This window comes from Fukomys damarensis, unplaced genomic scaffold (genome assembly GCF_012274545.1).
Source record: "Fukomys damarensis isolate Sample0158 unplaced genomic scaffold, DMR_v1.0_HiC HiC_scaffold_25, whole genome shotgun sequence".
NCBI lineage: Eukaryota > Metazoa > Chordata > Mammalia > Rodentia > Bathyergidae > Fukomys > Fukomys damarensis.
Window position 1 is genome coordinate 13,121,932 of NW_022900937.1, and position 14,034 is coordinate 13,135,965.

Sequence of the window (14,034 nt, forward strand, 5' to 3'; positions counted from 1 at the left end):
GAAAAAAAAAAAAAAAAAGAAAAAAAGAAGCACTACTTACATGTATGCGTCTTCTTTGTGACTGAGATACCTGCAAGAGAAGAAATAATGCAAAGGTAAGAAAGTATCCTGTATGTGCTCCTTTGAATGAATGAATACACACCATTCAGAGTGTGTTCAGGAAGCCATCATGCTTGGATGGGGATGGAGAAGCGAGATTACTTTTAATTTTGTCTGGTAGGGACACCAGACCAACCCAAAGCCATGTGCAGCTGTGAATGTCGGAGTATGAGCGTCACCCACTGGTGTGTAAGGTGCTGTGGAAAAAAGAAATAGCAGACGATAATGAAACAGTGAAACAGGAAGAGAGGAGGCTGTAATTTCTTTATTGGAAATAGGGGAGACAATCACGTTTATAGGCAGAGTGGGAAAGATCTAAGGCACAAAAGAGCGATGCCAATCTAAGACAAGAGCCAGTGGAGCAACAGAGCAATTAATTTGGCATGGCCACTGAGTCTGTTAGCTTTTTAATGAAAAGGGCCCTTCCCGCTCACGTGAAGTGTAACTTTTAACGGTGAAGGAAAATACCGCCACCAAATGTACCTAAGTATCTGTACACACACAAGCAAGAAGGGGAATGGCTGGAACCTCTCCGCAAGAGGCAGCGAGATGCATGAGACAGAACAGCAAGAAACACGGAATATTCATGAGTCAGCATGTCTGACGCTTGCAGGATGACTGACAGACAGCAGGTGACAAGTATGGCTCAGTGGTATCTGGAACCAGAGGGCCGACAGGGACAGCAGGCACGCGTACTTCAACGCAAAGCCTACCACCTCTGGTTCAGAATTTCCACAGTCAAAACTCATTTTATGCTTCATTCTTTTTGGGAGATATTCCCCAGACTAAATAGGCGCAAAGTCATCAAGCTGTTGAAAACATCTAGCTTGTGACTACGAACGGCGGTCAACCTTGAAAAAACATTTTTTTTCCCCCTTTCAAGTTATTAGGAGAACTATTTAACCCTCATTTGGAAAGCAAAAGTTGTCGAAACATTTGGCACTCTGCTCAGACCTATTACTGAACTATGGAACATGTTGTCCAGGGAAGAAATCTGTTATGAAAACCCACGGTCGATGTTAAGAAAAAAAGATTAGTTCCAAAGTTGTGGTCCAAGACCAAAATCACACACTTGTCCCCCCCCCACTATTTTCCAAAGGCCTTATTTAGGGAAGCTGAAATTACATAGCCCAACTCAAATTCTTTTTTTTTTCTCCTCCTTTTTATTGAGGAAAACTATATTGTTTTTCATTATGTTTGAGTTGGCTTTGCAAAGTGAAGTTAGAACTTTCTGCAAAGATTTTTGAAGGCTCTATCACATGGAAACTAAGAATTTTTTGAAGGAAACTTTAGCATGGGAAAGCTACTTCCCCCAGTAACAACAGTGAGTAAAATTTAAAATCTGAATACAGTTTGCAACTCTAGCTCCTGACACCAACCCCAATAAACGGATACATTAGTGCTCTTTCAGCATTGTGAGAGCTCAAGGTGTATTTCCTTAGGAAATGGTGCTTTCTGTAAAATCACTTTGGAGAGAAAGTGCTTAGACCGTCACTCTTGATTATTCAAAACCTCCACACAGTTGGATTTAACACAGCCCCAAACAGACCTATCTATATTCGCTGAGTGTGGAACTATTTTCTCCTGATATCCAGGTCCCTTATGAAAATAATACTGATTTGACTTTTCTACTTAAATTTATTATACAGCGTGACACGGTGTTCTCATCAAATATTTTCATGATGATTACACTGATAATAGATTTTGAAAGTCTCTCCAATAATGCTGCCTGATGTTGGAGGTCACAGGAGTAGGGATGGAGCTAAAACTTTGCATATCTCTCCCCAAGAGAAAGCCTGCCAGCCGTGGTGCAAACTCTCAGTCCTATAGTTTTGTGAAAAGATCAAAAGTCAGTATAAGCAACTCAAGGTTAAGCTTATATTGAGGTTGCCTAATTCTGTGGATAATTTTCAGAATTGCCCAGTTAAATCTGAATTTCAGACACTAATTTATTGTTTATCTTCATTTCAAATTTTACTAGGCAACTGATATTTTACCTGGAAGCACTAACTTATACAAATATAATTTAAATTGTATTTGTTATAGACAATGAAGACATATTAATCAATTCAAATACCTTTTTAAGCAGAGTGGAGAAAAGCTTAAGTACATATCCCTGCTAGAAAAGCAATATTTTAAAAAGGTGTATTACAGTTCTTAGTTATGAAGCTCTGATTGCGTATTGTTTATTTTTACTTTGTAGCCATTTTGAAGATGGCATTCTATTTTCCCAGAAAGAGCAAATAAAAGCAGTGCACAAAAAAGATAAATTTAGTGGAATACTCAGAAAATTTTTGGAAATCCCTTTTGTTTTCCTTGACAAACAACCTTCATCACACTAATGGCTGGAATGGCTCCTTTCCATAATGCTTTGAAGTACATTAGAGTACTACCGTAAATAACCCTTTAGAAGTAAAGACACAGGTGTACCTACATGCACTACACATAAACATACAAGTAGAAAATATCCTTTTCATTTCTCAGATAGAGAAACCAAGATAAACGTTTTTTCTGTAAAGTTAATTTTGGACTGTACAAATGCCCATGGCACATCTTTAAAGTCCAGCATAGACAGTACCTCTCAAAAGAGTAAATATTTGAGAAAGGATTGACATCCACAAGCATACCTCTCAAGAGCCAGCTCTGTAAATAATTTAAACCTAAGTGACCCTGTCCCTGACCTCATGTGGGCTTAGGTGAAAGATGTACTAAAATAGATACTGGTGCAAGCACCTAGAAACCATAGACTCTCTAACTAGAAGACATTTTTGAGTTAAATGGAGAATATTCCAGAATATTCTAGAACAAAGAACATCCTGCCAGGAACCCTGAATTACCCTTGCGCCCCAGCACCTTCCATCACAGCCTGCTGTGTGCCCTTCTTACTACAAGCTATTTTTTTTTTTTTTGCCTTCACTTAGGCTATGAGTCTTCCGTTTTCTCTCTCTCATTTTTTCAGATGTTCCAAGATTTCCCATCTTTCCCACCAAAGAAGAGAACTCAGCCTCAGCCAGATCACAACAGTTATTCTTTCCAAAATCTTCCCCTTAAGTGGAAGGGAAGACCTTTGGAAAAAAAAAATCTTATCTAAACTTAATGCTACCACCACCAGCAGCAGCTGTGGATGGAGATTTCTTGGGAGAATTATGTTTCCTAAAGATAAATCACCACCGGTATTGAGGAGGGAAGTAGCCCTAATTCTACTCTGAAGCATAAAATGATAAATCTCTTCCAGGCAGCTCTTATGGGAACTTGATTTGAAGACAAGCTGACCTGAGCTTGCCACCTTGGCCCGTTCACAGTCTTGCCTCTGAGAGGCCTTGAGCATGTTTCTCAGCTTTGCTAGGCCTGCATTTCTTGGTCTTTAAAATTATATATAATCATCCTAATACTTAAAAAGGCTGTCATGAAAATTAAAGTGATATGTGAGCTTTACACACTCATATAAATGTTATTCACTTTGGTCAAGGGTGAACAGTGTACCCAGTATGACTTTAAGAAACTCAATTACTTCATTTTGCAGAAAGCCATCCCATTACCTTACACAAGGTCTCTGGGATTCCCATTGACACAGGGCCCAGGACTGTGATTTTAGACCGAGCACCCTTCCTAGAAAATGTCCTTATATATATGATGCAAGAGAGCACAAGGCCAACAGTCATGTTCCTCAAGAAAATGTGCTCTACTCCAAATTCCGAACACTGGTTTCTGCACTCAGGATGGCAAGGGAAGACACTGGTAGGGGCTGCTGGTCTGAGAGTCGCAGGACAACGATTGCCTCACCGAGGGACTCAAAGTGAGGGTGTGACGTTTTTGACTAACTTCTGGATGACTGGGAAGAATACCAAGATCCTTTCCCAGAGATCGCAAAAGAGGTGAGGGGTGGGGGAATGCTGCCTGCAGAGAAAGGGCCTTGGTCCTACCGTGTGAGCGACAGAAGAAAACCAAGTTTCCAAACACAAAACTCATTCCCCAAACCCAGAATGAACTCGGTGGATGACTTGGGCCTTAGCTTCTCTGAACCTTAGTTTTTTTCATCTGTGGAATGGGGTAGCTGCACCACACGATTTCTTTGTTTTTCTTCCAGTTCATCCATCAATGGCTCCTAATCCTGCTTCTAAGCATCAGAGCAGCACCTCTTTCTGAGTGACAGGCTGCCAGACCCCTCCTCACTGTACAAAACCCAGTGTAACTCCTGAACAAAGGTGAACTCCCGAAATTTTCCTCTTGCCTTTAAAAACCAAAGGGAAAAGAAGGTGGGCTTAAACATAGATTAAGTAAGAGGTGTACTTCTTGGGTGAATCTTTTAAATTATCAGGGCTAGAGAAAAACAGTACCTTTTGATGAAGTTGCCAAACTCCTTGTTCTCACAGCTACCGATGGACACACAGACACAGACAGACACAAAGACACACACACACACCCCACTTGCACAAGCACACACCTGGGACATTTCCATGCCATGCTTTGGAGCACTTTACAATATGGCAATTGTTTAAAATTGCCAATTAAAATTTCTGAAAATAAGGGAGAAAAAGCCCCACAAACACTATCCAGAGCGAAACAGGGCTTCTAATACAGCAAGACTGCCTGATTCAATTTAGCCAACCAGGCTTCAAAGGAAAGCAAAGGAAATGTCATGAAAATAACACAAATTTGTCACTGTCATGCTTATCAGCAGGGAAAAGTTTCAGAGTTATAGCCATCCAGAGCAGAGCACTTTAGGAATGTAATCTGATATTTTCAATCAGTGCCAAATCTTGGACCAATTAACTTCCGTGATGGACTTCTTATTGTCTGTTGGTTTCTAGGCAAGTGTCTGGATACCAAGTTAATTTTAACTTTTTCCCCCTTTTTTCTATGAGATGGCATCTTTCCTCCTCCCCAGACGCGGCCGGTTACTAAGCTAGCATTTCCAGAGGCCTTGAATCCTGGACAAGTCTCCATCTAACATTCGTTGGCCGCCTTGCCAGAACGCAGCCTGTGCCATTTCTTGCCCTGATTTGTAATGACATAAGGAGTATCGAGTCGAGATGGCCTAATAAGGACGGATTCATTCTATGCTCATCACAAAGCAAACTAACAAATGAAAACGACACATGAAAATGGAAGGAAGTTGTTCTTTTACCCCCAAATATATCAGAATTCCCCCATTTCAGGTAAATGTGGCAGGAAGACAGGAGGATAGAGAGAGATGATGAGTTAATTCCATCTTTTATTGTCCTGAATTATGATATTATACTCACCGTGTACACTGACTATTAAATTCCCAGAAGAGTTACAAATCTGCAGCCTTTCCTAAGGTTTATTCCCCCTTCCCTCAGGATGCCAGGACTCCATACCACGCCTGTTACTGAAGCTCTAAGTTCTTGGGAAAATGGCTCAAACCCTCTGACCTCTGTGTTCTTATTCATCCAAAAAGGAGAGGGCCCAGGGTGGAGTTAGCTCAGTGGTAGAGCAATTGCCTAGTGTGCTCAAGGGCCTGGTAAGATCTAAGATGATTTACAGGGGCAAAGGGCCTAAAGCGGTTTTCCCCCTAAAACACTTTCTAACCGTATACTCTTGTGGATACTTTGCATCAGACAAGAGAAAGCAAGCCCTTTGGCAGAGAGAAGCACGCTCATAAGGGACTATTGCAGGACAGGTGGATAATCTGGGAAATTGGTGCTTGGGAGCTTGGGTAAGAATTTTGAAAATGAATTCGGGAACACTTAACCTCCTCCCTGCCATGTTATCAACAGGACCAGGCCAGAGCCCAAAGTTTCTTTCTTGTCCTTTTTCAGAGCTAACAGTCAAATCAACCATGTACAGGTAACCTCTAATAAATACCAGCTAAAAATAAGGTCTGGTCTGGTATTGTGTGTTTTTTTTTGTTGTTGTTGTTTTGTTTTGTTTTTTATTTTTGGTACTCGGGATTGAACTCGGGTCGTTGCACTTACAAGGCAGACCACCGAACCACTGAGCTAAATCCCTGGCCCTTTGTGTGTGTGTGTGTGTGTGTGTGTGTGCGTGTGTGTGTGTGTGTGTGTGTGTGTTTGAGTGGCCAGCAACTGTTTCACAAAGACAACGCTACCACTTTATGCTGGCCCTCTGCACCCTTCTCTTCCTTCCTGAGCTGCCCTACACGCTCACCCCATTCACAGAATCAAGCAGAAAATCTGTGCAGGAGGAGGATCCGGAGGACAGCCCCAGCAGCCTGGCCAAGCAAGATGCTGTTACAAAACATCGCCCTTGTCTAGGACAAAAGAACTATTAATGCTAATCAGCGCATGTTACTTACAGTGCTCCAAGTGATCTCTGGACTTGGTTTCAAAAATTCTTAATGGACACTAATGCTTAGAGTTCACTCAAAAGAGAAATAAATTATGTGCCAGGGTTCAGGGACCAAGGACGACATGCAGGAGGCATCAGAGCATTAGCAATGCGACAGCAATCAAACATTTTATCATTGTGTAAAAGCCTTTAAAAATCATTTAGAAATACTAATTATGAACATTAATAATACTTTAATGTGAGGTTTCTTTTACGTTACAGTTGAGCCTAGGCAAGCCGCTTCCACAAGGCTATTTCAACTCTTTTGCCAACTCAGGCGCTTTTATACATGGTGAAAAAAATTCCCTTTTAGTTTAAAAAATGGTTAGGGGGATGGATGAGAAGAAAAAAATTTTTTTCCTGTTTCTCAAATTAAAAATTTTGTGTGATTGTCCTCTATGTCTAGGTCATATTTTCTGACATTTGTGCCCAGAAATACTTTTAACTTTGGACAAGCGGACCAGAGGTGTGCCTTCTTATTTCAAGTCCTGCCTTTAACTTTAACAAAACAGTTCCAAGGACAAAGCCTCATTCCAGATCCCCTAGAAGAGGAAGCACAAAGAGCCGTCAGTCTATCTGAGAAGAAAATCTTGAGACGAAACTTATTTGGAGAACATGCATCTTCTTTCTCAGATTATTATTCAATACATTACAAAAAGTCCACACCTAAGGAGGGTCATTTCTCCTGCTGCCGCCAAAGGCATGATTAATACGACCACACAGTATGAATAGCAAGAATCTTTATTCTTTCACACTGATTTCCTTTAATGGAGTGTCGGTATTGAAAATGGAGCTACCCATTAGATATTACCTGACTGGCTGAAATTTGATCTTGGAGCTGTGGGCAGAGATGTGAACTGATGATTACCAACATACCCAAGTGCACACTTCTGGAACTGAGTAGGTAAACCGTCTAAGTGAATAAGTCACCTCAAGCAAAAATCAGCAGCTTTTACTGGAAATTCTGTCCTCTGTGTACCTCTGGAATCTGGTAAATCTGTTTATGTTTGCAACTCATAGGGACAGGTACTGACTTGAATGCTCTATAGGTGACTCACCTCAATGCCATCAACACATGGCTGTAGTTGCAATTCCCAAAGTCAAAGCTACCAGAACTGGTTGGATAAGGGCTACTTGAAGATTATGGAATCACTGGCCCCAAAGCACGTCAGACACTGTGGATGTTTTGTACATATTATGCTACTATACAGGCAACTGAGTCATTCCCCTTATGCAGCTCATACCTCACGCCTCAATATACTGAGTCAAGGCAGGCAAAGGCAGAGGAAACGTTTACGGATCTGCAGCCACCCTGTCCAGTCTGCTCTCGATGGCAGGAGCACAGACAGACCAAGTTAGGACGAAGGAGGAAAGCACCCCGGGGGTTCACTCATGTCTTCAATCACCTGGAAAAGGGAAGGAACCTTCCAGAGTGGAAATAATGGGAATTCATTCTAAATTTGGAGGAAATGAGTTCTGCTGTCAAAATGGGTGAAGGGTGAAATCCAAATGGATGGAAGAGATTTAGAAGTAGAGAGGTGACGTAGGAAAATGGATACATATTGAGGATATACTCCTAAGTGAAATAAATAAGTCATACATGTGTAAATACCAAATAGTTTCTCTGGTATGAAAAACTACAATAGTACATAAGATCCTAATGAGATAATTGACCATGTGAAATAGGAAGAAAAGGGCTAAAGCTGTAGGGAAAGTGGGAAGGGCAGGGGAAAGGTAATAAGGGAAAAGAAAAAAAATATGAGAAAATGAAAAAAATGGAAATAAAGTGTTTGTAAATGAGGGGGAGAGGAGGGGGTGAAGGGTGGGCAGGGACAAGGGCAAAAAATGAGAACCAAGACCTGTCATGTAAAGGTACAAGATCCCAATGATGAATGCAACTGTACTGTCTACCTAAAATGTCCCAATAAACTCAATGAGAAAAAAAAAATAGAAGTAGAGAGGTGACTTCAATTATTCCAGAATATTTTAGGTACATAAAGAATTTTTAAAAATCTACATCATTACAATTTTGAAGACGAAACATGGGAAAATTGAGGAGAACATCCATCATTAGGTCTAAGTCATTACTGTTTATAATCTCTACTCTGATCACAGAATTTTAGGCAATGTGTCTGGATTGGTCACTGTTAGGTAATAATCCATGCAAAGCATGAAGTCACCCAGGCAGTTATCTTAAGCGTTACCAGATTTGACCAAGAGCTGGATCAGTGTTAGATTTAACGTATCAGTTGTTTTCCCTTAGGGGGTTTAGCAAACCCTGAATACTGTTCCTAGCTCTGCCACTTACCAGGTGTATGTTTTGGATACAGACACAATCTCTCCAAGCCTCAATTTCCTCATCTGTACAAGGAGAGGAAAATAATTTCTTCTTTCATTCTAAAAATACAACACTAGTAATGCAGCCTTAGGAACTAATCATTGATTTACATAAGGGTTCTCATCATATTTGGCAAAACATCCTGGGTAACCACACAAATCCTGAAAGAGGGGATGGCCTAGGTAAACTGTGGTATGTCTAAGTAATGGAATACTTTACCATCACTAAAAGAATGAATTGCGAATCTCTGAGAATCTCTAACTGTACCAAGACAAACAAACAAACAAAAAATTTCCAAATCCCCAAAGTATAAAATAATACAATTCTGTCAAAAAATAACAAATATGGTCAGGGAAAAAGTATATGCAACAAATTAATCAGAGTGGCTATCTCTGGGTGGAGGAATCACGGGTGATTTTTCATTTCTTTCACTATACTGTCATAATAAAACTGTATAAAGGTAATTTCAATAATAAGAAAGAACTTAATATTGAAATATCTACTTCACAGGGCTACTGTGAGGACAGAATGAAATAATGAAGGGCAGTGTTGACTCAATATTGGTTTTTATTACTGCGAAAATCTCTTTGTGACTATTAGGAGACTCGGTTTCCTATAGCAACTACTAATTGCAGTATACTTTTGAGGGAACTGCACGAAGTCTGAAGTAAAGTGTGATGGCTGGGCTGCTACTTTCAAGCAGGCCCGTGGTGGTGTAAATCCGATGCACAGTCATTACCAATGTGTTGGGGAAGGTCTGAAAATCAGCCTTGTGGAGCTCAGTGTGTTTTACGGAATGTTCTAGAATACAGTGAAAGACGTAGACAGTGATGACAGATGACTTCCGACTCCTGGGAAGACAAGCATCCATTTGCTACCAAATGGAAGTTTGCTTGTGCCAACGATTCTGAGGCAGATAAGTACAGTGTCACCACAGACCAGCAATATGCTGACGGAGGGCTGTGGCAACTATGCAGCCTCAGGGACTGGTCACAGATCACTCAAGGCAAGAGACTGCCCTTCGGCTGTCTCCCCTGGGAAATCCCAGGACCTTGCACCATGTCATAGATTTCTAGTGCTCTGTAGCACCACAGAGTGACTAGAGTATACAAGCATCTATTCTATATTTTATGAAAAAGTAGAAAAGAGCAGTTCAAAGCCTCCAAACACAAAGAGACGATAAAGAGATGGAAATGCTATTTACCTTCTTACATCCTTCCAGGTTGTGCTGAACTGGCCCCTGAGGGGGGCTTCTTTAGAAGCATCTGTGGACCTGATCACCACAGAAGACAGAGAAACTTTTACCTCACAGAAGTCACCATGGCCTTGATTCTCTCCGCTACAGGAGTTCTTAGAAAGAATTCTACTTTACAGCTTAGAATGACCAATGCTAGAATTGGAAGAAATATCCCTCTCCCTCAAAAAGGATGGAAAATGAGGACTCAGGGGATTCAGTGACTGGCTCCAAATCAGCCAGAAAACAGGGGCAGAGCACATGGCAGGCTGAGGCTGTGTGGGCTCTGAGGTCTGGATGTGTTCAACCTCCCAGAACCACATGTGCAGACAGAGCGAGGGATGACTCCATCAGTATTGCTCAGAAGCTTCTGGGAGTCAGAGAGCCTCTGTCACCTGTAGAGCAGGCCCTGTGGACCCCCTGCTCCAACTCCTTCCCAGGTCCTCAGTTGTGGCACCACCTGGCTGGCTGGCTCATGCTCCCCCATCTTCTTCCTCCACACCAGCCTTTTGAGTCTTCTCTAATGCTTGTCACTACTGTGGCTTCTACTCCCGGTGCTTCAAATTCCCCCTGGTTAGATTCTCCTGTAGCTCTCCCCTGGCCTCCCTCACAGCCACTCGGATCTCTGCTGAACAGTCACCTTCTCCCAGTTCTTTCATCCAGAATTGTGTTTCTGCTCTGTTCTCCATGTTCCCTTGCTTTCCTTCACAGGGCTGCTCTCTTTCTGATTTGCTACTATGGGATCGGAGCATGCCTTTTCAGTAATGCTAACCCTTCAGCAGGGACTTAGGGTCCTTCAATTTACTGCTGTACTTGTGACTCTTAGAACAGTTCCTGGCACAAGTAGCTGAAAAAAGAGTGGGGAGCTCAAAATAAGATTTTTGAATGAATGGATGAATAAACGGATGGAGAAGACCGCCCAAAACCATACATCTGGTCTCCTATAGCACTACAGGATGATGCCAGAGCCTCTGGAAACCCTTGAGGAACATAGGTGGTGGGAAAAGCGCTGAACACAGAGGCCTGGGGACATGAAAGGAGAGATGTGCCTAGGAAAAAGGGAATCGGAAAGCTTCACACAAAGAGGGAAAGGGAGAGAACACGCAATAACCCCAGGACCCAAAGCAGAGGTCAGGCAATCAATAGAAAAGTTACAATGGCCCTGAGCAACATTTCTGATAGTATTGATTTGGTCGTTACTGGGTTGAACGCAGGGCATGCATGCTTCACCTGTTAGAAACCTCTTTATGGTCTTGTTAACGGATCCCCATCACGGAAGCTGCAAAGCTTAAAACCCAACTTATAAAGCTCTTCTCGTATCGGCTCTGGGATAATACGGACCCTGCAGAAAAATTTCCACTTAACTGTGGGCTGTTGCAAGATGCAGGATTTGGATGGCTTGATGCATAGGCCAGTTTAGAAGGATTCCGCTCGCCCATATCCGAGACTGAGGAAGCTGACTTGAGCACAATGATCTCAGTACTCAGGATTATCAGACGTAACAACTCAGAGGTTAACTTGGGTTTAACAATTTCCTTCCTATTTAAACTGATTTTCAACAAAAGCCAGGATGTCACTGCCATTCAATTACACTGGAACCAATAGGGAATAGCAGTTTGGCAAAACCTTGCTTGCCAAACTAATTTTTATACTTTATTTTAAAAATAGCCATTTTAGATTTCTATACTCCCATGTTCGCATTCTTCTTATTATTTTATATGTGAGGTTTGGATCATTCCTACATATAATGATACAGCATCATTTCTTGGTTGATTGTCCTCTAGGCCACGCTGGCAGGTCTCAGGGACAGAAAAGGAAAACGACTTACTGCAACAGCAGGTCTAGAAAAACCGAACAATCAGAACGCCTTTCTGAGGGACCTTGAAAAGGAAACAAGGGAAAACACGCAATCATATCAAGCAGGATGCATACTAAGATAGGGATGAAAGGATACAATGTTAGGATTTGCTTTAAAATGCTTCAGCCAAGGAAAAACAGATACATTCAACAGGCACTGGCAAATTCTTGCTAATTGTTGCATCTGGAGATTGATAGGAGACAGTTCATTATGATTTTGCTTCTTTTTGTATATATTTAACATGTTTATAGTAAAGAGGTTAAGCTGGAGGAGACTGCCTGGATAAGAGTTTCTGTCTCCTGTACAAAAAGTGTGCAAGGGATTCTGCTTCTACCCATGAACACGTCTCAGTGGTATTTGCTCAGCAGCTGAGGACGTAACCAGAGCAGAGCTCCGGGAAGCAGATGCAGGTATTGTGTGGATAATGATTTACGGAAATATTTAGCCCCCCCTTAAGTCTTTTTTAATCACAATTTTGTCAACTGTGACACGTTTTAGGACTATAACTTCATCTGCTGGTAAGAGTGGCCTAGAACTTGTCATGTCCCAGAGAAGAAAGTGTGAAACCACAGAAGGGCGCAATTTTCAGAATGTGTCCCTGTCCCAAAGCCACGTGTGACCGTACTTCCCCCTCCAAACATCTTACATTTCAAAAGTAGCTGATACATGATCTGAACACTCCAAATAATCCTTGCCCCTGCTGTAGGAAGAAGATAACGGATTCTATTCCTGTTTACACCCATGAAATCTGTGCCTCAGTTTCCAAGGTAACAGGGCCAAGAAAACAAGTCATTGCCTGGATGTCACTGCTGGTAAAGTCCGATGGCTTTGCTCTCAGACTCTGGGAGCCTTCCACCCTCCTCAGCTTCGTCCTGATTTTTCAGATGCCCCCTCTCCAGTGCTACACACTTTGTATCACTGGCAGAAGGGTGCTTTAAATACGGCTGTATAAAACATACATGGATGAAGAAAGTAAACTTTCAGGATTTCACTCTCAGCTAATGAAGGCAAAAGTAACTAAGGAAAGCGAGAGGGCAAGATTACCTGTGGGGCATCCAACGCAGAGCGGATCAGCCCCAGATGCAAAGAATCCCGGCATCACTCGAACACTGACAGAAGTCTCGTTATTATTATTATATATTATGCTGAAACTCCAAGACTCACTGTAAGTCGTCATTTTATATAGTTTAACAATGACAGTAAAACTCTGCCACAAGTGGCAGTGTCAACTTTTCTAAGAGCTCTACCTTTTCTTCATGGTGACATTCAAGGTACAGGGTCTCCTTCCTCTACTGGAGCCGTCCCATGAGCTTGTTAACAGGAACAATTCATTTACCCTGTAATCCAAGCACACCTCGGAGTACACACTGTGCCCTGGCCCAGGGGGAATCGGGCTCTTGGTTCACCCCTCCTGCCATTTGATTCATTGATTGCCACTTTATTTCCTTCCAGGCTGACTTATGAAAAAGAGGACATTCCAGAAAAATTAAGGTAACATGGCCAAATCCCCTCAAGCTGTGGGCTTGGGTTATAAAACAATTCCCTAATTCCACAAGCTAAGGAACGGGGGAAGCTGACATTTTCTCTTTTTCCTTGTAGTTTTAATGTCATTCCTTCCACTCTCTCTTCTGCTCCTACCACCTCCCCCTGCAACATGACCACATGTGCCTCTGACAGTCTAAATAGCTCCCGTTTCCAACCATTTAATCAGGTGAGGCACTTTTTCTTAATACCATGCTGGATCCTGGCTTTGCAAGATACTCACTTTAGATGACTCTTACTTGCTGCCTTTGATCCAGCCCCCTATATAACACTCATAGAGCCTAAATTCTAGGACTATCACCTTCAGTTATTAATGTGTTAATATGTTCCAGCTGGCTTGAACAACCTGCAGTACATGACTGTCCCATCAGGCAGCTTGTATAACCAGTGGTACATGCATGACTGTCCTGTCAGCAGCTCGTACCATCTGAAGGGACTGTCCCATGTCACCCAATGGGAGAGTCATGCATGTACCACTGTAGAGCTGCCAGGCAGTGAGACATACAAATAACAGCCCTGTCAGAAATGTGTTAAGCCACTGTTCCAAAATGAATGAACACATTATTTCTGCTACAGGAGAAAATGCCAAGGTAAAGCCAGAGCAAAGGTAAAGGACCTGGATTTCCTAGAACAGGTACAGCCTTAGAGGCG

At 42.1% G+C, this 14,034-nt stretch overlaps 1 protein-coding gene across 1 annotated transcript in view; it reads right to left on the reverse strand.

Moving 5' to 3' along the window:
- Rora (RAR related orphan receptor A) overlaps window positions 1-61 on the reverse strand; it is a 165,645-nt gene extending 165,584 nt beyond the window's left edge. The window contains exon 1 of the mRNA XM_010641230.2: window positions 41-61. The gene's annotated coding sequence lies outside the window, so the exon portion shown is untranslated. The remainder of the gene's footprint in view (window positions 1-40) is intronic.
- Window positions 62-14,034: the final 13,973 nt, after the last annotated feature.